Source organism: Schistocerca gregaria, chromosome 7 (genome assembly GCF_023897955.1).
Source record: "Schistocerca gregaria isolate iqSchGreg1 chromosome 7, iqSchGreg1.2, whole genome shotgun sequence".
In the NCBI taxonomy this organism is placed as follows: Eukaryota; Metazoa; Arthropoda; class Insecta; order Orthoptera; family Acrididae; genus Schistocerca; species Schistocerca gregaria.
This window is the reverse complement of record NC_064926.1, coordinates 128913280-128939263: the sequence shown is the minus strand read 5'-3', so window position 1 is coordinate 128939263 and position 25984 is coordinate 128913280. Positions and strand designations below refer to the sequence as shown.

At 44.4% G+C, this 25984-nt stretch overlaps 1 protein-coding gene across 2 annotated transcripts in view; it reads left to right on the top strand.

Annotated features, from left to right (window-relative positions):
• The first annotated feature begins 1461 nt into the window (after positions 1–1461).
• The window catches only part of LOC126281600 (semaphorin-2A-like), a 944484-nt gene continuing 919961 nt past the window's right edge, over positions 1462–25984 (top strand). The window contains exon 1 of one of the 2 annotated variants that reach the window (XM_049980701.1): positions 1462–1588. The gene's annotated coding sequence lies outside the window, so the exon portion shown is untranslated. The remainder of the gene's footprint in view (positions 1589–25984) is intronic. The other variant, XM_049980702.1, reaches the window with a different exon arrangement.

The window sequence follows — 25984 nt, the reverse complement described above, 5'->3', positions numbered from 1 at the left end:
TCTTTGCATTTCGCTTTTCAGATTTTCTAGTTTCCCTACCACATTCAAGCTTCTGACATTCCACGCCCCGACTCGTAGAACATTATCCTTTCGTTGATTATTCAATCTTTTTCTCGTGGTAACCACCCCCTTAGCAGTCCCCTCCCGGAGATCCGCATGGGGGACTATTCCGGAATCTTTTGCCAATAGAGAGATCATCATGACACTTCTTCAGCTAGAGGCCACATGTCCTGTGGATACACGTTACGTGTCTTTAATGCAGTGGTTTCCATTGCCTTCTGCATCCTCATGTCGTTGATCATTGCTGATTCTTCCGCCTTTAGGGGCAATTTCCCACCCCTAGGACAAGAGAGTGCCCTGGAACCTCTATCCGCTCCTCCGCCCTCTTTGACAAGGCCGTTGGCAGAATGAGGCTGACTTCTTATGCCGGAAGTCTTCGGCCGCCAATGCTGATTATTTATCAAAATTTAGGAAGTGGCGGGGGTAGAACCCGGGACCGAAGACGTTTTGATTATGAAGCAAAGACGCTACCCCTAGACCACGGCTACATCTTGTTCAATATTTAGATTGAATAACATGGGGGAGAGGTTACAACCCTGTCCCACTCCCTTCCCAACCACTGCTTCCCTTTCATGTCCCTCGACTCTTATAACTGCCATCTGGTTTCTCTACAAATTGTAAATAGCCTTTGACTCCCTGTAAATTACCTCTGCCACCTTCAGAATTTGAAAGAGATTATTCCAGTCAACATTGTCAAAAGCTTTCTCTGAGTCTACAAATGCTAGAAACGTACGTTTGCCTTTTCTTCATCTAGCTTCTAAGATAAGTCGTAGGGTCAGTATTGCCTCACGTGTTCCCATATTTCTAGGCAATCCAAACTGATCCTCCCCGAGGTCGGCTTCTACCAGTTTTGCCATTCGTCTGTACAGAATTCGTGTTAGTATTTTGCAGCCGTGACTTATTAAACTGACAGTTCGGTAATTTTCACATCTGCCAACGCCTGCTTTATTTGGGATAGGAACTATTATATTCTTCTTGAAGTCTGAGGGTATTTCGCCTGTCTCATACATTTTGCTCCCCAGATGGTACAGTTTTGTCAGGACTGGCTCTCCCAAGGCTGTCAGTAGTTCTGATGGAATGTTGTCTACTCCCGGGGCCTTGTCATATGTCGCTTTTTTCAAAAAAGCTTTTCTCGTTATTTTTGCTGCCTAAATGGCAAACCTCGTCTACGTTTAGCTTCTGTCTTGCTAGTCTACTGCCCTCAGCGTCAGCATTACCTGTCTTCTTTTTACTACATTCCCTGCTTGTGCCAGTTTCCTCCGACTGCCGCGAGGCAAACGAGAGCGCGTCGGGCTGCGAGCGGCGTCTCCGCAGTCTGGCATCCCGCCGGATGTACTGCCAACCTTGCGGCGCTCGGGCGGGCGAGCGGTTGGCACGCCTGCGGCGGCGGCAGGTCCCCCCGTCAGTCGTCTGCCGACCCTCTGGCGGAGCGGAACTGGCGGAGCGTGGGTGTCGTCGGCGGCGTGTCCGTTTCTCTCCGGCGGCGTTGGACATCGCGTCACTCTGCTACACAGCGGCAGCCAGCCAGGTAAGTCCAAAATACCTGAGGCCTCGAGCCCGACAGTCAGTACTGTGACAGTGCGTTAAGGGATATACAGCTTTGTACAAGTCAACAAACAATAGATGAACGCACCACCTGACTCGTTCTATCCCCCCATTTTGCTTAAAAGTTGCTCCTTGTTGCTTGCCATCGCTATAGTTGTGTTTATTGGCTGTGAAATTGTTGTTCCCAGAGCAGTAAACAAAGATACACGTTGTACCTATTTTACTGTGGCACCTAAAAAAACATAAAATCTAGACAGCTACTGAAAACTTACAGTGTGCATCGTACTAAAAAAAAAAGGGGAGAGGGGAAATTGAGAGGTCAAACTTTATTGCATTGTTAAGCGGTTCTGCTCTAAATCTAAAACATTTTACGTGTATGTAGTTGTGATGAACAAGCAACTGTTTCATAGCCTTACCGTTTCGGCGAGCTGCTTTGTTACTTTCGCGGCTAGCTGGGATGATGCTGCGCTCCGCCGAGAGGTATGCAGTCGGGTTAAACTCACAAAAAATGGATGTAAAGGGCTTCCAAAGGAGGCGTCTCATGTTCTCGATATTAGTTTCATGTTCGACACAATGTAGTCTAGACTCACAGACGCTCACTGGTTTCTCGTACAGCATCCGCGAAGTAAGTACGAATTCTGTCCTATAAAGAAACACCAAAAAATGTATAATTAATAAGGAAAGAAAGCAGTTATAACTGACATTTATCTATATCGTTAGACGTTTCGGACGTCGCAGCAAGACATCAGGTAGCGTGCATTCTTGTTCGTCTATGTCAATCTACTTGTTGCGAGGCGTCAGCAGAGTAACTAGAAAATATTTTGTTACGCTCCAGTAATGACATACTGGAAGTAGCCGCTGACCAATTAAAATTATTATTGTTGTTTTCTTATTAATACTGGTCGTAAGGTTAGTTATCTGTCATCTTTCTAAAAAGTAGACTTACTTTTTAACATGTCTCCGTTTTGCCAGAAAACCACGCAAAACTAACTGATGAGGAACGGATCCCTACTGCCGTCGATTACTGTCAATTCTACAGCAAAACATAAAAATAATATGTATCTCATTTCAACGACAAACTTTGATTCAATTCGAGCAGCTTTACCCGGCAAGCCGCAACCGTGCAATGGACTGCTGCGAAAATATCGAAGTCGCAACAGGTTTACGTCGGTCAAGTATAAAAAGGTGTTTTGCCTACTGTGCTTGCTGTTTTCGATTCCGACAGTCATGGTTGACATTCTCCGATATCGTAAAATACATTATCTCGTTTCTCGCATAGCTGTTTAATCTCTTACTAAAGTAAGTACAGCAGGAACTTGAGTGCTGCATATAAATTCCCATTGCCTTTAAAGGTAGTCTTGCTTGCCTGTGCTTAGTATGCGCCTCTAGTAATGGAGTGGCGCCGCAGTAAGTGATTCCTGTAAACAAAGAAAAAGAATGACCATGAACTCCACTGTCGTATAACCACTGACGTCTTGAATGTAAAAGAATCTGTTTCCGATGTGTGTTGCGGTAAGCGAAGCACTCAATAACAAATATCACCCAAGAAAGTATTAGAGTGGGTGATGACGCATACCTACGTATGTGGTGTACATACAGAGAATAGTGCTTGGAAACATCGGCGAAAGAACAATAGCAGATAGTAGCCCGAATTTAGGGCTTACACGCGTTAAAGTTCACGTATGTGATGACTTCTATCTGTTCCCGGCATTCAGTTACAGCATCACATGAGGGATTTGGAAGCGCAGTGAATATGGTACATAATCTGTGTGTGTGTATTTAATCAGTGTGTGTACAAAACATTAGTTTGCTTATCGGAAGAATAAACGTTGGAAGCCACTGAAAAATGTGTTGACATATAGCCCTCATCTGTTCCATGTTCTGCCGTTATTATCCACTCCCTTCTGTTGCTACCCCTCCCCTCCCTCCCCGCCCCCATCTCTCTCTCTCTCTCTCTCTCTCTCTCTCTCTCCCTCTGTCTACACACACGCAGAAAAACATACACAAACGCACACACACACATACCTCTTGCTCACATAGGCTACCTAATGAGTATCTACAGCTTACCTGGCTTAGGAAGCTTTTTATGTATTTTTGTGTTCGTATGATTTGAAAGTATACAAATACGTCAAATTCGTAGTCCTTAGAGAAGTCCCATCATTGATTTTTTTCTGTCCTTTTCTTTCTCTCTTCCTTTCTGTCCCTCGAATGCAGCAGCTTCAGTTAGGAAATGAGTTCATCCAGGAACGATGTTATCGCTACGGCAACTCACCGTTGCCTCGGAGTTTGAAACGCGGCCAATTGTAGTAATGGACCGCTGTAGCTTTGTGATACGCCACAACTCCGGGCGCAACTCATTTCAATGGCGGAGCCGATGCGAAATGTATTCTGCGCTTTCATGCCGGTGAGATACGATTGTATTGTGCGTTCGGAGCCGTCAGTTCTGTAACTGAGCGAAATACCTTTCAGCGTTCTTTCCTCTGGAGCGTAACGAAACGCCGGTAACTGCTGCCCTGGTTTCTGGCCCACTACGTTAGGTTTTACTTTACGCAAAAATGTAATGTGCGGCAGCTGCATCGGGGAGAATGCGATAAGGTATGAAGTTTTAGGTAATTTGGTAATGAATGGGAGAGAACGCGGAAATATTATAAATTTTTGTTCTCAAAGGCCGAGAGGATGTCTTTTAATTCGACTCCGGTTCCCTGCATGTACTTTAACTACCACAGTTATCCAACCGGGAAAATGGATGCTACAGTTTAACGTGGAATCGTAAACACATATCGTTCTTGGTGACTTCTCACATCGCTGAGAGGCGAACGCTATATTAATGAGAGACTGAAAAACTCCGTTGAAATGCTGAGTTTCAATATTGTGGCCTTACGGTTTTCAGACACGTGATTTACCATTAGACTACCGGTACAGACGACGCCGGAAGACAATTAACGGCAGAATAGGATTTAACATATACACAAACTTAAGGCGATAATACTTGATGACAAGAAGTAATCCTCGTACGAAGGTGAAATGAAATTTACCTGCTCTTACAATGAAAAACGACATTAGTTCCTTTTAGGTCTATTCCCTTTGCCAGTCAGTATTTCATGGAGCGTGATTCCAGAAATTTTACGGACATCTGGCCTCAACCACGCCATTCCTTTCGCTCCGTCGTCGTTCATAACGACAAAAACATGAAGCTTCACATTGCTGACACCCGTACAATGGTCGCTTATCTATTTTACTCAGCGAGATGATCCAGCGGTAATAGGAACTTAGCTGCCAGTGATCTTTACTAACACTTTGACAAGAAAGTGCGAGGTTCTGACAGTGTACCTACAGCCGGTTTGTTGTTATCTCATACGGTAATGCCGTAAACAGTGTTCTTAATCAGTGTATAGTCTCGTGAACAATTAGTTAGTGTAACACTTCCCCACGACAGAAATAACATGTGGAGAAAGCAAGCCGTTATTAACACATTCGTAGAACGCATAGGGCTTCGCTTAGATCGTCTTCGCAGTCCTTTCTATGTAATGAGAAGAGACTAATAAGACAACTTAACTGATAGATGAGATTGGAAAAACGGCAGGAGCTTTCAACAAAAACATGTGGTTTCTGGTCACTGTCACTGTTATATATGAAATAGTTACCAGAAGCCACAGTGAAGGATATATATATATATATATATATATATATATATATATATATAGTCTGCGAGGTGGTAGTGTGGATCAAAACAAGATCCATAAAAAAAAGCTCATAACATGGGCTCTAAAATGCTTGTCTTAAAAGCCATGAACACTTTATCTTAGCTACTGTGAAATATATCTCTTCTATTACAATGTCTTTGATATTACGAACAATTTACAGAAGGCAGTAAACAAATGAGGACACATTCCTTTGTTGTCTATGGGCACACTATGTAGAGGATATAACAAACCAATAAAGGGTTGAGATGGTTCACGCTTAATGGAGCACCAGCCCATTTTCCCCCGTGTCTCCGAGAACACGTCACTGAGACATTTAATGGGCAATGAATTGGTCGGGTAGGCTCAGTATGTTACCCACCTCTTTCCCCCTGTCTGAAACTCGGGACACTGGAAATCTCTGATGTACCCTAAGCCCCATAAATTATGTACAAACAGTGCAGCAATACGTCTTCAGTGCCTGCCAGCGCATCCGTGACCACACTGGAGTTTTTCAGAGACTGCGTGGTTGCTTACGACGTCTGACGGAACCATGTCTTCTATGAACTGACACAATACTAATCACCTCCTATAGCCATTGCTCAGAAGTGCAGGTAGTATATGATAGCAGGAGATTAAATTAGAGGCTCTGCTGTTTCACAGTCACAGAATAATGATTTCTCAATTGTGTATTCATCTTCTAGCTTCATTCTGTAGGCCGCAAGTAATAGCAAAGTGCTTGCAGCAGAAGAGATGTGTTTCACATTAGCGAAGATGTACAACTTTTAAGGCATCCAGAGCCAATGTTTCCTGGACATATTTTGGTCCATACTACTCCATATGATATAAACAGGATGTCTCAGAAAGGTCGCGAAGAACTTCTAGGGGCTGTAGAGAGCGTCTTGAGGAACAAATCGAAGATAGGAACTCGTGTCCGTAAACAGCATCCTACAACGCTACAGACCGTCGAAGTTACAAGCGACGACGTGTGTCTGTAGACCACCCCTTCGTCAGCAAACTTGACTTCGTACGATAATGGACGGTAGGCAGAACGTCTCGCTGTGTCATTTGTTACTAAGTGATCGCAGCTGATTGCCACGTTCGCTAGTGGTGGAAGTGGAGCTAGGTGCTGCGTAGAATGGCTCAAATGGCTCTGAGCGCTATGGGACTTAACATCTGAGGCCATCGGTCCCCTAGAACTTAGAGCTACTTAAACCTAACTAACCTAAGGACAACACACACATCCATGCCCGAGGCAGGATTCGAACCTGCGACTGAAGCGCCTAGAACCGCTCGGCCACACTGGCTGTCCGTAGAATGGCGTTGTCTCCTATGAACACGGTGTTCTGTCACAATGTTGGATGACGATTTCGGACACTGGTTTCCATCCACAGTTTGTTTTTTTGCTGGAGGTCCCCAAAATCTCCAGTTTTCTCTGAATACAGGAGAATAATAAACTGCACATGGAAACCCGCGTCTGAACCGTAAAATTACTACTGGTTCACCAAAGGTTATTAATGTCAATCAGTACACAAAATGTGAAGTGGAAGTAGGTGCCAAGGAATAACTGGTGAAATTACACACAATTTTCAGTAACACTATTCAAATTTGGTGCAAGACTTTACGATATTTTTTTTTAAACAGCAATCATTTAACAAATAAGTCACAATTTACGATAGAAAAAGACCTTTAAATTACTAAAAAAAATTCGCGCCAGTAAAAGGTAAGTACAGGCAAGAAATTTAACGTATACAACGCGACGCTGTATAACATTTCAAGCTCAGCTATATTACAGGTGAACTTCACTCCATAATCTAACTTGTCTGCAACATATAAAGACAATCCTGTTTACAAAAGTTCTCAAAATAGAAAAACCAAAGCGCATCAGTCATGCACACGGGGGTACATTCACAGTTCATAACATTAACATTTCCAAAATATATTTTTAAAAAAACAAATTTTACAAATTTCTGCCAGTTAACTTACGGCAAACACACACTATCGCCAGGTAGGACTTGCGAACTTTTACAACATTCTCCTTTCAAGGTAACAGTTTCTACCAGTAACGAAATTGCAAACTTTTGCATGGCCAGGGAACACACTAATAACCAACTACCTGTATAAGACACATAAGTACGTTGAGTAAAAGCCTTAAAAGGTATTGAACTGGAAAAACACACAACAGTTTATGCTGACTAGAAACAATATAAAAAATCCACTACGGAGCACATTAACCTTGCTTGATTGTAGCCAAATATATATAATCACAAATTTACGTAAGTTGCAGCTTCCAGATGAGTAGGAATTCGTTATGCAATTGACTAGTTCTTACACATAAATTTTTCTTCTTTCTTAGAGTACCTTTTACACGTGAGGCTAGTAATACTGGTTATAGCAGACGAGAGAATTGATCAGGTCTTAGTACCTTGCATTTTAAATAGTACAATCACTGGTGCCTTAGACTCACAGACATGGCAAAGGATAACAGTCGAATAAACCCGTAGGTAAGTTGGGAGGGGAAAGAAGCAATCCGAACCACAGATTTACTCTGACTCCCCCCTTTCGTCCTCAAAAGGGGACAAACGGACCACCCTTTCTAATACTGCCACCTTCCCGCGGGTGGGCACACGAGAATGAATGGCGGGAAACCCCCAAAAATTCTCTCGCCTGCCATAACTAGTATTACTACACTCACGTGTAAAAGGTACTCCAAGAAATAAGAAAAATAATTAACAAGAATAAGTATATTGAATTCAATTAAACTTCATAAATGTTAACAATCAAAACTCAACTTCTGGTGCGTTACGACTCCCAGGACTGAAGCAACGCAGCAGCTCCAAATGCTCTGCCGAGCCGCCCGCTGCCAGCCGTTTCAATGGACGCAGGAAGGCGCGCCGATTTTCAGAACCTCCTCGCCGGTCGACAGCATACGGCCGAACTGCAGATTAGGCCCCTTGCTGACCCACGCTCAGGAAGATTCGTTTCGCGACGAGCAGTTAACGCCCCATACCACGGAGCCGCTGCTGGCGTCGCTTACGCTGATGCCGCCGTCTGCGTGCTGTCCCTCTAGCACCGGCAGAGAAGTCGCTTCTTGATGCCCCGACTGCCTACTCTCCCGAGAGCCCATACAGCCACTTCTTAAACCCACGCGAACTGCCCAATTTTCCCCTTTTCCGCTAGAGGGAGACCGACAGAAGACGGACTGCTTCACGCTAAGCGCTGCGGCGCGCTTTTCAAAGCTAACTTTACTACGGCTCAGCGTCCGAACCTGTCTTCCACCAAGGCAACAGAGCGCCGTGTTTATAGGAGACAAGGTCTGTCTAAGCAGCAGCTAGCCCCACTTTCTCCACTGGCGATCGTGGTAACCAGCTGCGATCACGGAATAACAAACGACATTGTGAGACGGTTCACCTACTGTCAGGGTAAAAAAGCAAAGTTTGTTGCCGATAGGGTGGCGAAGTGCCGGCCGCAGTGGTCTAGCGGTTCTAGGCGCTCAGTCCGGAACCGCGCGACTGCTACGGTCGCAGGTTCGAATCCTGCCTCGGGCATGGATGTGTGTGATGTCCTTAGGTTAGTTAGGTTTAAGTAGTTCTAAGTTCTAGGGGACTGATGACCACAGATGTTAAGTCCCATAGTGCTCAGAGCCATTTGAACCATTTTTTTGGTGGCGAAGTGGCAGACGGCGGCGTTTGTAACGCCGACGCTCTGTAGTTGTTGAACAGCGTTTTCGGACACGGCTATCCATCCTCGATTTGTTTCTCAACACACTCTCTACAACGCCTCCAAGTTTTTCGAAACGTTTGTGGGGTGTCCTGTACATCAGGCGCGACATATGAGTGCGGACTATGGACAAAGTATGGAAGTGACCGTCGGGCAGCGGAGTTTTTTCTGCGACAATAGTTGTACAGCAAAACCGGCCCACAGGAACCTAGGGGACGCTAATATTCCACAAGAAAATCACACATCCGATTTCTGGTGTATGTGTTGTTTGGTAACCAAAGGAATATGACTCCGCTCGACGGAACATACTGACTGGAGGATTCGTGCTAGGTCGAGGAGGATATTGACTTAAGACACTAGAGTGAACTTGATCCTGAGATAGAAGTTTTCGGCTGAGTGTGGGATGCCCTCCACGTTAAGTTAGTCATCTCCTAAATTGAAGAAATGTTTTAATGTCGGAGAGAAAATGATACCAGCACGAAGCATTTTATGCTTCTGAAGAAGGCTAGATTACTCTAGCTGAAACCTGGGTAAAGACCAGCTACCTTTTGCAACTGAGGCGGATTTTTCACACAATTATTTATCAGAGTTGCTGACAGGGCTGCAACATGTAAAAAATTGATTTGACTTCAGTGAGCAATTCCTAGGCACTGATTTTAATGAAAAGATTCGTATAACGTTAACCAGTGGTTCTGTCGTTGATTGATGGAAGAGTTTCATATGTGTATGCACAAACTACTGATGTGATACAGTGTCTAATTTCCCTGTTGACCGATTTTTAAGTAACAAGACCAAAAATTTGCTAACAAGATGAACAAAAACTGGAGAACATTCACAAATTGCATTTTCAGTGATATTGTAAGTACGATACAGTTTAATGACACAGAAATAAAAGATAAACGTTCACCAGATGTTTGTATCGATTCGCAACTGTAACAAGATTACGAGCAAAGAGCGGTGTGTCCAGAATGCTTCTGCGGAAAAAGATGAGTATGCGTCTGTAATACAACACAGCACCATCACTGCGACAATACTGTAGAATGAAGACGAATGGACCACAATCAGTAATTAATTGGTATTCCAGCAAGTAAGAAGCAGACCCTATTATAAATTACGCAAATATCGAAATTGATTCACCGCTAACGTCGTGTGTTTAAAAGTTTAACTTTATAATTTTCCACCAATGTTAACAAATGAATACTTACTATAGGATTACTGTTACATTTTATTATTCAGAATAAAATTCAGTCGTCAGTTGCAAATATATTTTTATTATCTCTATAGAAATATGTTTGTAACTGACGACTGAATTTTATTCTCAAAATTATATACTACAGTTGCTGAAAATTATAGCCATGAATAAAATAATATTATGTTTTACTTTAGAGTTTTTCTAATCAATGGCATTCGTGAGCTAGCACAGACATGGCCCTAGCATCAGTTTTTTTATATGTTGGTAAATATTACGCAACCTTGTGTCAATGTGATCTGCAGAATGCCGTCATTAATAGCGAATTTTTAAATTACTCTTCTCGTGGAATAAAATGCTGCCTGAAAAATCTTTGGTTTAGAAGCTTAACTCTAATGGCAATACAGCCAAACCTGTTGAAGGGCCATAAGGAGTAAATTTCAGTAATTAATAAGTGCGTGACTGAATAAAAACGAGGCTGTGCTCCTCTTGAAGATGACGCACGTGAGGAATTGTTCAAAATCGCAACAAGAGATGAAAATGTCGGAAACATAACATGAACGATCGACGACGACAGACTTACTAATTAGCTGCCGCCACTAACAACCTAAGAAATCAGCGTGCCCTTAACGTTGTGAGCGGATTTAACTATGATGCTTCATTGTTGTAGCATTCATTCCCCTGGCGAAGAAGATAGTCGAGCTGTCGCACAATTTTAATCTTTTCAGTACCCAAAGCGCTGAGAAGCACGTACGAGATCCGACCCATTAATGCGCCTAGTTCCTCTAAGCCAACTAGCGGACGGGCTGGCAGTGAGACAGATAGAATCTGATTTGGGAATATTTGAGAGAGGATTTCCATTTGTCTTACAACCGTCATTTCTGAAACGGTGGGTCCCAGGCAGGGTATAGGGGTTTCATGCATGTCTGGGTATCTGTTTTTGTGTGTCAAAGAGTAAGTCAGCGACTTTTCAGCATACGGAGTGTGCTTCCCGCTTCGTGCAACGTGAAATAAAATATGATTTCATCTGACAGAAAAGTTAAATTTTTCGGACCAACAGGATGTGAGGAGAGACCTGCATACAAAAATTGTATACAGTGTGTGTATGGTAATTGTTTACAAAGAACCACAGTGGTGTAGAGGTAGTCGAGTGGGCTTCATAAACTGTTACACATTAGTCTGACAGATCAAATAACTTTTATCAAATGTGACCTGACTCTTCAAAGTGATACCGACACATGACACTATTTTTCAAGACAGGATTTTGTAAACAACGGTCTGAACGTACTATCAATCGTTCTGTTCCTCGACGACAAAAATCAGCTCCTTGGTCAGGAGGCCATTTGAGATCCACTGGGTGAACGTTCTAAGCTTGGAAAATCCCTTTCCCCCAGATGTTCTTTCAGTTTGACAGAGAGATGGAAATCACATTGTTCAAGATCTGAACTGTGTGGCAGATGCTTCCAAAACCGCCATCAAAAACGTTGAAGTAAAGCTTGTTTGTGTCTTCAGTATGGGGTGCTGCACTGTCGTGGAGGACAGTAATGTCTTTGCTTAATTTTCCACGCGTCTTGTTCTTTATAGCGTTGCGGAGCTAGTTAGTATTGCACAGTACAAATTATGATTGTGCACCTCATAAACTCTCTGTGGACAACGTCTTCAGTGATGACCTTCCCTGCTGATGGCGCAACCAAGCATTTCTTCCGCGGTGCGAGATGTGTCATCGTTCTTCAGACGCCCTCTTTGTTGCAGGTGGGGAATAATGAGCCAGTGCCCCATCGTCTGTAATAATGTGGCTTACGAAATCATTACCTTCATGGAGTAACGCTCAAGGAAATCCAGAGTAGCGATAAACTTTGAGCCTTTGCCTGAGCAGAGTTTCCATCTTGGACGATGAAATGAACACTGTCTTCAGAGATGCGCCTCTGCTGACCAATGTCCGGACAGTCACTCTGCGATTATTATAAACCAGTTCCTCGATTCCATGGCCGTCGCCGTCTGCGGTCACCCACCGCCCACGACTGTGTAGCTTTGGTCAAATTTTTGGAAATATTTCTCTAGGATTGGACGCGACATTGCATTTGGTCCGTATACCGCCAGAATTAAGCGCTGAATCTGCGTGCATTTTAGACGTTTTTCCCATATGAGATGTACGTCCCCAGTTACCGAGGCATTACATTCCCACGCTCTGCTGCACCTGGTATTCGTGTCGCAGCAGAACCGTATCTACGGGAAACCCGGCACAAGTTCTCTCTCTTGACAAAGGCCGGTGTGCAATTGGTAACTTAAAAAGAGGTAGAAACCGGTAACAGTTACCGCATCTGAGAAACAGTCATCCGCGCTTCCAGATGACAGAGTGCCTCGAGTCTTGATAACAGGCTCAGTTCGGCGAGGAAGACAATGTACAGGTTTCTTGCCGTAGGCCATATCCAAAGAAACCGTAGAGGTACCAAACTGCAGGGATGTCGATTCCTGCGTTTGACTCGCTGTTCCAAATAGTCCTAGACATTTGCATGGAAGTAAAGACAGGTCCTTTAGCCAGCGATTCGCGGCGCGATAGGGTATGTTATCAAACCAGCAATCTAGAGACTGTTGTTGTCATCTTCGAAGACGGGAGAATCCACAGCACACTCATATTGAAGATCCGCAAGAAAGAATATGAGTTGGTCCCATACAGTGCTGAAATAAACACCTTGTTTCATGGGTAATAAAATTATTCTGGGTATGTGATCGCACTCGTAACATTTGTAGCAAAAACATGAGAGAACCACCTTTAGTTTGATCTACATTGTCCACACATGCCGCATGTATCGTCTTACTGTACCGTCAGTATATTCAAAGCCTTGCAAGATTTGAAAGGAGACCAAATCACGACTTTCCGGACCACATTACGCGCCTTCATTCAGTTAGTGTCCAGTTCATATCCTTTTTGGCTCTTTAAAGCAGTGCAACTTTACGTACCTCTGTTAGAAACGGTATTTTGCGAAGTTCTCGACTCTATGAGTCCATTACATGAATTCCCTCTGCGTCCTCTTGGAAATTGGTCGAGACGAAGCTGGATTTGCTCACAGCAGCAGCTCTTGCCCAGCTGGGAATCTATTCTTGACAACGCATGGCAATCGTGTCTTGCCCCGTCGATTAGGAACGCTTTACGTTTGTGGTCCTAAGACTCCTTACATGGCTTCGAGCGCTTAACCAATCCTTGCAGCCGCGTTGTGTGGTCAGCATTGGTACTGCAACAAATGTCCCACCTTCACTTATGACGTGATGTCGGCACATCCAAACACGACAGATGCATGCTACCATTTGGTCACGTCTCCACCTCGATCCACCTTGCTGCGCTGACTCGATGCGAGCAACGGGTACACACACACAACTCGACTGACTCGATTTACTACTGTGGTGGAGGGTAAGATGACCCCATTGATACGGGTTCCACACCATCTTCAGCGCTCTAAAGCGACCAGTATCCTTCCACCGCGGTGTAAACACACCACTGGGTCACCGGCCTTTTTCGACGCCGTGTGTCATTAGAACACAGTTCTCCAGTCAGCTACTGCTCAGGTTATGTCTTGTGTGGCACATCGAAGACATGCATCTTCACGTGTCGCTACTTATAATGGCCTTTTCTGAGGTACCTGCCTCCAACTGTCCATTCTACGCTGCTCCCTTCACAACAGTCGTCCAGAAACTGGTTGAGGCGGACCTGGATTCACTGGCAGCAGGATTTCCCATCGGACGTGAAACCGGCTGTCATTTACAAGGCCGTCCGGTAGAATATCTTTACAGCCACCGTTTTCGGACGTTCTGCATTGATACATCAACAAATCGGTCGACTTAACCCAAGGTGTGCTAAAGGGCACGCCCAAGCACGATTGCTCCGTTCAGCCACTCCGCCATTCTATCACGTGGACGGGTCCTACTGCGCCTATTTCACACTATCACAAACACACAACTTCGCTGCCACGACACGTCACTGGTGGAGGATATTATGACCGAAGGCACTAGTTTTGTACCATCTTCAGCGCCCCATTGTGACTACTGAGTTCTCCGAAGTTCCTAACCGCAGTGCGCACGCACAGCTGAATCGTTAAGCCTTTACAGGTGGTGCAGAGACGGTCACGCGCTCCACAGAAAACGCACTTCTCTCCAGTAGCGATCAGTGCGGCATTTATGTTTTAAAGCGGACTTGTACGTACACGCGGGTAAATGTAAAAACGTGACAAAGTGGCAAGAAGGGGAAATCATGTTTCGCCGTGCATTGTGTGACGTAAGTGTTTCGAGGTGGACTGTACAGCGTGTTTACAAGCAGTCGTGTAACACACGTGGCCACGAAACACGACGTCAGAATTGTAGTCCGAAGATGATCCTGACTGAGAGGAAATGGAGACGCATTTCAAAACTTGTAAATCAAAATCGCTTAGAAATCCGACTGGAATTGGTGCATGCAGCGAATGAAGGTCGATTTCCACCTGTAAACACGAGAGCATTGAAACAGCATGCAATGAGCATTTGTAGTCGGTCACCTCTCAAGAAGCCATTGCCCACAAACATACGTAAAGACGAGAACAGCCAAGTTCATCTGGCTGCAAGAATATGCGACTGAATAGTCCACCACCACACTAGTAGATATCGACTGGCCTGCAAAACGACCTCAAGCGAACTGCCTAGAAATCTGTAAGACATGTCGGAACGGCGGGTGAATCGCCGACATCAGGATCCTCGCAGTTTCATGCATTTGCGCGATCAGATCCGCAGCGAGTCACATCCTATGTGCGACGTACCTGCACAACCCTATCGACTCGCTTCCATCTACATCTACATGGATACGCTGCAAATCACATTCAAAAAATGAATAATAATAAAAATAAATCAAGCATTAAAAGAAGGGGGATTGAATTATGGCAGGATCTTTGGGATAATGATGACACAGGGGGTAGAACTCACGAGCTGCTTCCAAACATAGAGGTATGCTTAAAGCCCACAAACATCAAACCTACTAGAGGCTTGCTGCACTTCCTTACTGGACGTGGACCATGCCCGACATATCTGTCGGTTTGGGAAGCAGGGCCGCGCGGGATTAGCCGAGCGGTCTAAGGCGCTGCACTCATGGACTACGAAGCTGGTCCCGCCGGAGGTTCGAGTCCTCCCTCGGGCATGGGTGTGTGTGTTTGCCCTTAGGATGATTTAGGTTAAATAGTGTGTAAGCTTAGGGACTGATGACCTTCGCAATTAAGTCCTATAAGATTTCACACACGTTTTTTTGTGAAGCAGGCTACAACAAGGTGTGACTGTGGAGCAGTCCAGGGCACAGCAGACCATGTTGTGTATGAGTGCCCCCTCTTCGACGACGTTGCACAACAATTTAGAGAACAATTACCCAACAGCGACACGCACCACCTGCTCAGGCAAGAGGACTCATTTCATATCTCGAACGAACTATCAGATACGATCTCATGTAAAGTCCTTAGACAATACTTAAGAAACAATTAAAGAATAAACACCACACTCTGTACACCTTCCCTGTTCCGCCGGGACATGGACTTCGCCACCTGCCTCACGGCTCGAATCCGCCATGTTTTAGGACTAGGTAGGGGAGGGGGGTAGTACATCATCACCGGACTTGACAACGCACCGAACACGACAGTAGAGACAGAGATAGATTTGTTGTAGGATTAGAAATAGCAATAAAGACTAGTATAGAACTGCAGCGAAAAGGTCATCGGCCAGCCCAGTGCCAAGGGCACTCTCATTGGGGTTAGCTCAGTGGGAAAGGCTAGCAAAATTAGATTTGTTTCTACTGGCACACCTGTAACGCTGCAGGTAGAGTAATCACAGTAACATACCAGAAGTAGTACCCTAGTCTAACAGTTGTAGAGGAATATACACTCCTGGAAATTGAAATAAGAACACCGTGAATTCATTGTCCCAAGAAGGGGAAACTTTATAGACACATTCCTGGGGTCAGATACATCACATGATCACACTGACAGAACCACAGGCACATAGACACAGGCAACAGAGCATGCACAATGTCGGCACTAGTACAGTGTATATCCTCCTTTCGCAGCAATGCACGCTGCTATTCTCCCATGGACACGATCGTAGAGATGCTGGATGTAGTCCTGTGGAACGGCTTGCCATGCCATTTCCACCTGGCGCCTCAGTTGGACCAGCGTTCGTGCTGGACGTGCAGACCGCGTGAGACGACGCTTCATCCAGTCCCAAACATGCTCAATGGGGGACAGATCCGGAGATCTTGCTGGCCAGGGTAGTTGCCTTACACCTTGTAGAGCACGTTGGGTGGCACAGGATACATGCGAACGTGCATTGTCCTGTTGGAACAGCAAGTTCCCTTGCCGGTCTAGGAATGGTAGAACGATGGTTCGATGACGGTTTGGATGTACCGTGCACTATTCAGTGTCCCCTCGACGATCACCAGAGGTGTACGGCCAGTGTAGGAGATCGCTCCCCACACCATGATGCCGGGTGTTGGCCCTGTGTGCCTCGGTCGTATGCAGTCCTGATTGTGGCGCTCACCTGCACGGCGCCAAACACGCATACGACCATCATTGGCACCAAGGCAGAAGCGACTCTCATCGCAGAAGACGACACGTCTCCATTCGTCCCTCCATTCACGCCTGTCGCGACACCACAGGAGGCGGGCTGCACGATGTTGGGGCGTGAGCGGAAGACGGCCTAACGGTGTGCGGGACCGTAGCCCAGCTTCCTGGAGACGGTTGCGAATGGTCCTCGCCGATACCCCAGGAGCAATAGTGTCCCTAATATGCTGGGAAGTGGCGGTGCGGTCCCCTATGGCACTGCGTAGGATCCTACGGTCTTGGCGTGCATCCGTGCGTCGCTGCGGTCCGGTCCCAGGTCGACGGGCACGTGCACCTTCCGCCGACCACTGGCGACAACATCGATGTACTGTGGAGACCTCACGCCCCACGTGTTGAGCAATTCGGCGGTACGTCCACCCGGTCTCCCGCATGCCCACTATACGCCCTCGCTCGAAGTCCGTCAACTGCACATCGGTTCACGTCCACGCTGTCGCGGCATGCTACCAGTGTTAAAGACTGCGATGGAGCTCCGTATGCCACGGCAAACTGGCTGACACTGACGGCGGCGGTGCACAAATGCTGCGCAGCTAGCGCCATTCGAAGGCTAACACCGCGGTTCCTGGTGTGTCCGCTGTGCCGTGCGTGTGATCATTGCTTGTACAGTCCTCTCGCAGTGTCCGGAGCAAGTATGGTGGGTCTGACACACCGGTGTCAATGTGTTCTTTTTTCCATTTCCAGGAGTGTATAATTCAATCATCACAAACAACATGTATAATAAATAACAGTAGATTAGTCTCCATAGTGGTGAAGGAATTGCAGTATTAACTTGCAGTGTTAGAAACTAAAGCTGCAGAATTGTCAATTGTTAATAGTTGGAACTATGACCTACTAATGTGTTTAGATAGTAGGTTAACTTGTATAATTATAATGAGTAATAAAGAATTTTAAAAAATCACATTCAAGTGCCTGGCAGAGGGTTCATTGAACCACCTTCACAATTCTCTATTATTCCAAAACCGTATAGCGCGCGAAAAAAATGAACACCTATTCCTTTCCGTACGAGCTCTGATTTCCGTTATTTTATTGTGATGATCATTCCGCCCTATGTAGGTCGGTGCCAACAAAATATTTTCGCATTCGGAGGAGGAAGTTGGTGATTGGAATTTCGTGAGAAGATTTCGTCGCAACGAAAACAACTTTCTTTACTAACCGAATCCAGACGTTTATCAAGTCCAGAGGTGGAATTACACTGTATTATATCATGCTTGTAATGACTTCTCTAGGGGAGACAAATTTTTGTGGTCGATGTGTTTATTTTGTCCGGTGAGTGTAGCATTTCTGTGACCTGATGCCGGAAAGATACCATTGAATTTTTTGTATGCACGGTTGCCGGGTTCCCTTAGGCCTAAAGAATGCCGGACTTTTGCCACGCCGGACATTTCCCACGCCAGACATTTGCCACACTTGCCCCTTCGTCAGGTAGCTTGAGTAGCGATCCCTCAGGTAGGGAACGCCCTCCCTCGTACTTTTTCTGTCTGTTTTCTAACCGCCGTCTCCACATCTTACTCGATACAACCAGTACTTAAGGAACCTTCTTCTTCGACATCTTGGCGAAATACAGAGCTTCTTATCAGAAATCGAAATATTTATAACTTTTGGGAAACGAAAGCAATACCGACGATTATGTCAGTATGTAATTAGTTCTGCCAAAGATAGAGATCCCTCTGTCTGTACGGTGGCTCCCTTTCACGCTTACTGATTCCGATAGAAACAGTCCATCGGCAGGGGAGCAACAAGAAAGGAACGGTGTATAGAGAATGCGAATGTACGCTAATCATTTCTTTTTGATCACTCCATTTGTGCCTATTTTAATTACTACAACTGCGTGCCCAAAAGACAATAAGGAAAGAAGAAATGGGAATGGGAATGTTTGAGGAAGAACGATATACTGCACATTAATTTACTCTATAAAATCCGATATCCCTCGCGGCGAAACATTAGTTAATAAAGTGTAGTGGGACAGTGTTCAAATCGGGACTGAAAATACGTTCACTAAATAGAGATAAGAACATCTATGATTGACATGTCATCTAAAGTCGACATGCAGTTTTAAAATGTTAGAAATAAGGAAATGAAGTAATACAGAATGCTCTGCTTGGAACGTACGTTGTTCTACATTGTTTAGCTCTGGTATTTACAGGGTCAAAGGAAGCATCCTAGGATTTGGAGGGAAAAGCCGTAATTGCAATGATCGGCACTACAACAGAAATAAGAAGCACAACTTAAGGAAAAATAATGTAACGTGTATTTCAGCTCACAAGCGACATTGAAGCAGATAGTTCCTGTGACTTAGTGTTGACAGAGGTTATATTCGACATCCGGAATAAATTAATAACTGGCTCCTTTTACCGACCCCCGGTCTCAGATCAAGCAGTTGCTGAACAGTTCAAAGAAAGCTTGAGTCTCATCACAAATAGGTACGCTACTCATACAATTGTAGTTGGCAGTGACTTCAATCTACCTTTCATATGTTGACAAAAATACATTTTCATACTCTATTGTACATAGAAAACTACTTCCACGATTGTTCTAAATGCTTTTTTTAAAACTTATTTTGAACAATTAGTTCACGAGGCCATTCAAATTGTAAATGGTTACGGAAACACACTTGAACTCTTAGCCACATATACTCCTGAGCATCACGACCCATACAGGGATTGGTGAACACACAGTCGACTGAGGCTTAATTCCGTAACAAAGACATTCACCAAAACTAAACGCAAATTGTATCTATTTATGAAAGCAGCTAAGAATTCGGTTGACGTCTTTCTAAGAGACAGTCTCCAATTCTTCCAAACTATATAAAAGAAGACCACATGTGGCTTAAGTTCAAAGAAATTGTATCAACAGCACTCGAGAGATTCATACCAAATAAATTAATAACCGACGGAACTGATCCCCCATGGTAGACAAAACATGACAGAAAACTGCTGCAGGAGCACCGAAAAAGGCACGTATAATTTAGACGAACGCAAAATCTCCAATATTGGCGAAGTTTTACTGAGGCTCGAAATTTGGTGCGGATTTCAATGGGAGGTGTATTTAATAGTTTCCACAACGAAAGTCTGTCTAGAAATGTGGCGGAAAATCCAAAGAGTTTCTGGTCCTATCTCAAGTAAACCAGCAGCAAGGCTCAGAAACTACAATAGAGTCTCGGTAGTTCGATAAAAAAAAAAAAAAAAAAAAAAAAACTTGCTCTCGAATATGGTGTCGGTGAAGTTACTGTTGGTGACTGGCGAAGAAACCGATTTCAATTGGAACAGTTTTCTTCAGAGAAATGCTCACACGAATGTCTCAGTCGAAGAAGTATAAAGAAGTCAGACTTCGAAAAAACAAGTGAGGTATTGTTCATTTCTTTTACCCAACAGAGACAGAAGTGTGCTCCGATTTTTTGCCCAATGCTGCAAGAAAAAGCTTTGTTTTTCAGAAACCAGCTGCAGGAAGAAGATGACAATTTCGCTGCTAGTGTGGGCCGGCTCGACAAGTGGAAGAAGAGGTATGGAGTGCGTCAACTAGACGTCTGGTGACGCTCAGGCCGTTTCAAAATTTGTCGTCTAGTTTAAGAAAATCATAACTGGCGAAAATTTGTCTAATGGGCTAAGTTTTAAAATGTTGCCAGCGAGAACACTAGCTTCTTGTGAAGAAAAAAGTGTTCCTGAGCACAAAAAAAAACAAAGGGCGGCTGACAGCTATGGCAGCTTCAAATGCAACTGGAAACCACAAACTAAAACTATTTGTGATTGGGAAGTCTGCCAAGATAAGAGAATTCAAGAATGTATCCATCTCAGCTCTTCCGGTTGTCTATACACATCAGACTAATGCCTGGATTGATCAGGAAATCTTCAAGAACTGGTTTTTTAACTCATTTGTATCTGACTGCAAGAATTCTTTAAAAGAAAGGAACTGCCGTGCAATGCAATTTTGCTCATGGACAATGCGTCCTCACATTCAAGTGCAGGAGAACTGCAGTGCGACGGTATCTGCGCCTTTTTTTCCCACCAAACGTTGTCTCATTCAACCCATGGATCAGGGCGTTCTGGAATGTCTAAAACGAAAGTATCGACGACGATTGCTACAGTCAATCCTGCATTCCGAAGGCAACGAAAGCATTGTAGGAGCTTTGGAGGACGTCGTGTACTGGATTAGCGAATCCTGGAGCGAAATAAAGTCAGACACAATTTCTAAGTCACGGAGGAAAATTCTACAGGAAAGTATGCCAGACACAAAAATTGAAGATACAGCAGATAAGGACGATCAACCGTTGTGCTATTTAATCAGAAGATTACCAGGGTGTGAAGAAGCAGAAGAGGTGGAAGTAGGCGAGTGGTTAAATTCGGACGAACATTTGGAAGTGACAGACTCTTCTATAATTGACACGGTTAACATTCCATCACAGTGTGAGAGTGACGAGGATGAGGAGGCAGAGGCTGCACCAATAATGAGTCACACCGATGGCTACGCTGCTCTCGAGGCAACCACATGCTACGTGGAACAACAGCCTGAGTCGACACCAACTGATCTACTGCTCCTGAGACGGTGGCGTGACATTGCCGCGAGGAAACGTTGCAGCAAAAGACACTTCACTATTACTTGTCCAAATAAATAATTATAGTTATTCTGCCAATGCAAAAGCATGTGTAAATACTTTTCTTTTGATAAAGTTCATATTTTGACCTGTATTACTTACAATATCATAATATTTCTTTTTTCCATTTAAATTTCGTTAGTCCGAGTTTTCGATAGTTCTAGGTGGTTCCGGTCCTGTTCACCTCGAACTATCGAGACTCTACTGTCCCTTTACTGCGCGACAGCGATGAGGAGGAGGAGGGAGAGACAAGGGACCCAACCCTTAAGAGCAGGTAAAACCGTGGCAAATGTCCGGCGTGGCAAATGTCCTCACACCGTGCCTAACGTATGCAAGCGGTGAGAGATCTGCGGTTCTTGCTGGCGTGCCGCACGCGTATATGGCCACTGGAGGAGTGGTGCGTGGGTTGAGACGCTGCAGGAGCGGCGGCAGCTCGGGGAAGCGGCAGGTGCCTGTGGACCCGGCTCCCTCCGTGACGAGCCGGCCAGGAATGTCGGCTGCCGAGGCGGCGCCTTGCGACCGGCGCCCGCAGCTACCGCCACACACACGCCGAACCCGCCGACCGCGACTTTCACCTCCACTCTGCCGTCGGACAGCTGACATCGTAATCCCAGCCGCCAGCAGGGGCTACCTCAGGCTCCTACGCCTTCATCCGGCGCAGCTGTGTCTGGAATTTTCTGTGGCGTAAGAGTGGCACAGGCCTGCCGCAGTCATTACGAACCCGCAAACCCCCATCTCTTTAAATAATCGAACTCGCATCCATAAAACAGCTACAGGCGTCTGACTATAATGAAGTTAAATATCTGACATGTGTGCCAACTTTAATTACTACAACTGCATGTATGCGAGGAAAAGTTAGAAAAGGCTTGAAATTATACGAGGGTGAGTCAAATGAAAACCTTAAATTTTTTTAAAAAAAAAATTATTTATTGTGCAGAAGTCGTACAAAGCTGTAACACTTTTCACCTCCACGCTCAATGCTAGTTCCCCAGCGCTTACAAAGTGCATACATTCCTTCAGAAAAAAATTATATTGGTAGTCCTCGCAACCACTCATGCACCTCGTGGTGTGCCTCTCCATTAGAACGGAACTTCTTTCCTCCGTACTGAACCTTCATTCGTCGATGAATTTGAATAGATTTCACACCTTTCAACCGAATAACAGAACGCTGTTCTTCCTCGGTGCAAGTCGCAAGTGGGGCAGCCATCTTTATACTGATACTGCGACGATATGTGTGCATCTGCACCATGCTGCCACATGCAGGACATTGTGCACGCTGTTTTTAGCACGCTTACCAACTTACAGGATAACAGCGAGAAATTTCGATTTTTTATTACAAATTTAAGGTTTTCATTTGACTCACACTCGTACTTCTCCACCAAGGCGATGTACTCCGTGAGTATAGCACGTCACATGAAACAAACTCGGATAAAGTGCGTGGAGGTTTTTTTTTTTTTATCATACAGGGAGCAGCATGAAACTCGAAGACCCTTACATCTGCGGAAGATTCTGGAAATATTTTTCTAATATCCTCATTCACAAATCTGGCTGTTGTAGAATGATTTGTCTTTTCAATCTTTATGCAGGCCACTAAATAGATAGAAGAAGAGTCTTGTTTTAGAGCACCAACAATTAAATTTGTAATATAACTGCCACAAGCGTCAGTATTTTCGTCAACTGAAATTAAAATAATGTTATCCTTGAGTACATTGCGTATTTCTTCCAGAACATGTTGGTTTTGGTGATGAGGAATGGCTCCATTCCTTGCTCGCTCTCTTCGTTTCCGGTTGGTCGAAGTGAACCCAGGTTTCGTCCCGAGTAACGATTCTTGCAAGGAAGCCATCACCTTCTCTTCAAAAGCGCCGAACAAGTTCTTCACAAGCATCAACACGCTGTTCTCTCATTTCAGGAGTTAGCTGCCGTGGCAACCATGTAGCAGACATTTTGTAAAACTGGAGCACACCATGCAACAATGTGGCGTGCTGACCCATGACTAATCTGTAAACATTCTGCAGTGTCATTCAGTGTCACTCGGCGGTTTTCCTTCACTATGGCTTCAACTGCTGCAGTGTTCTGTGGAGTCACAACTCATTGTGCCTGACCTGGACGAGGACCGTCTTCCACTGAAGTCACACCATTTGCGAACTTCCTACTCCATTCGTAGACTTGTTGCTGTGACAAACATGCATCGCCGTACTGAACCTTCATTCGTCGATGAATTTCAATAGGTTTCACACCCTCACTACGCAAAAACCGAATAACAGAACGCTGTTCTTCCCTGGTGCAAGCCGCAAGTGGGGCGGTCATTTTTATACTGATACTGCGACGGTATGTCTGCATCTGCACTATGCTGCCACCTACAGGCCATTCTGCAACTGTTTGTAGCACGCTAACCAACTTATAGGATAACGGCGCGAAATTTCGATTTGTTATTACAAATTTAAGGTTTTCGTTTCACTCACCCTCGTATTTAGAATTTGTTGGAAGCTGCTAAGTGCCCTCATTACAAAATACTGGATGTGCATAGTTTGGGTAATGTTCGCTTCACGCATCTCAACGGTTTTGGAAAGTCATATATCGTGAACTATATGTCGTACAATGCTATAATCATCCAGGTGCATTCAACGATATATGTCAATATTGTCTACAATGTGCGCTGCGAGTGTAGTTAGTAGTACAGAAGCAATAAATTAAAACATCATGGCTGAGGTTGATGTTTTACTGCGCACTGGTTTAAGCGCAAGCTGGTTTTTTGGGCATGTAAACGTCCATGGCATCGCATGTCTTGAACTGTGTGTCGCACAGTGGTATGGTTATACAGTTATATTTAGTGGCATAGTCGGATACTCTCCGCAAACAGTGTTGCGAATAGAGTCGGATGTAAAGAAGTAATAAATCAGAATGCCATGTCTAATGCCAAAGTTTTACTGCATGAACAGCGAAAATGTAGTAAACGATAACTTTTTCCCTTGGCTTCTGTGAGAGGTGTTAGTAAGAAAACATGTCATAAATGTTTCAATTTTGTTGGAAATTGGTAAATCGGATTATGGGTTTCAGTATGATCGCTTAATATCGGTACAGGGGGCAGTTAAAAGAAAACTATACACATGGAAAAAAAAGTAAGTAAACTGTTCGTTATTTCAAAAGAAATCAGCACTGTTACTACATTCCCCCACTGTGAGACCATATGGTCAGTGCTATCATAGAAAAAGGTTTGCTGTTGACTAAGGAACAATGATAGTACCCAGGGGTGCTCCTCTCCGTTCGAAGCAAAGTGACGGCCGCGAATGTATTTTTCAGGGCTCCTAAAATATGGAAATCGGACAGAGGAGGGTTCGGGGCTTTATGGAAGATATGTAATAAGTACTTCCCAGTGAAACTCCTACAGCATAATCGAAACAGCCTTGTCAACATGTGGGCGGGCTTTATCCTGCAACACAATGGTGCCGTCTCCCAATGCTATTTCCATACTTTCGGAGCTCAGAAGAAAGACACTCGCAGCGGTTAATTTGCTTCGGACGAAGCGGTGCACGCCTGAGTACAATCATAGCTCCGTAGACAGCTGCAGACATTTTTTCCACGACATCACTGACCGTCTTAATTATTTCTGAAATAATAAACTGTCTGCTTACATTTTTTTCGATCTCTCTCTTTCTCATGTGACTTTGCTTATAATACAGATACTTTAGAACGAAATTTCTGCAGAGTAAGCTACTGATAAGAGTATCAATGGTTTTGTAAATTGAAATGGAAAGCTAAACTGCCAGTAACAATTTCATACAACATTTAAATCCAACTTATATACGTTCGTCTAGATATTTCACATGCAAGCTCACGTTAGAAGCCACATCCTGCAGAAATGGGAAGACAAATGGCATGACTGTGCACAATCCAATCATTTAATGACCATTAAATGCACCACGAAGGTCTGGCAGGTTTTTCTGCGAAGCCGAAGAAGGGAAGGTATTGCTTTATGCCGCCTCAGATATGGACACATCAAAAAATTCATGTATTCCAATTACGACAGCTGAATCCTCTCTGTGTATCTGTGGAAAAGCATTAACGGTTCGTCATTTTCTCGAAAATTACGCAGCTACCGAAAACAAGCAACGTCAAGTAGATCTAGGACACCACCTATTAGCGATTCTAGTGGATGATGAAACGAGTGTTAAGAGTGGATATTACAAAAAGATTTAAAAACAACACCGTCGTGGATCAGTCGTATTATGGGACGGAGTTTGCAGGACGGGGCTCTCGCCGCCGATTTAACCTCGGAACGCCACCCAATCTGCTCTTCACTTCCGAACCCGAGTTGGACAAAATATGTCTATTTTTATCACTCAATCTAAGGTACTGCTAATTACCTGTACTACCTTGTCATTTAACATTTTACCGAATGATCTTAGTTTTAAGAAAGGAGTTTTCACTCCACAGTGGAGTTTTAAATCATAGCTTCATTTTGAGAGCTGAATTTTAGAATACTAGTTAGCCAGTCGCTTTGCTATTACGAAAGATATGATGGTTTTATTAATGTTAATACAAAAAAGGCATAAAAGCTTGCACCTACGTACGTAGACACAAT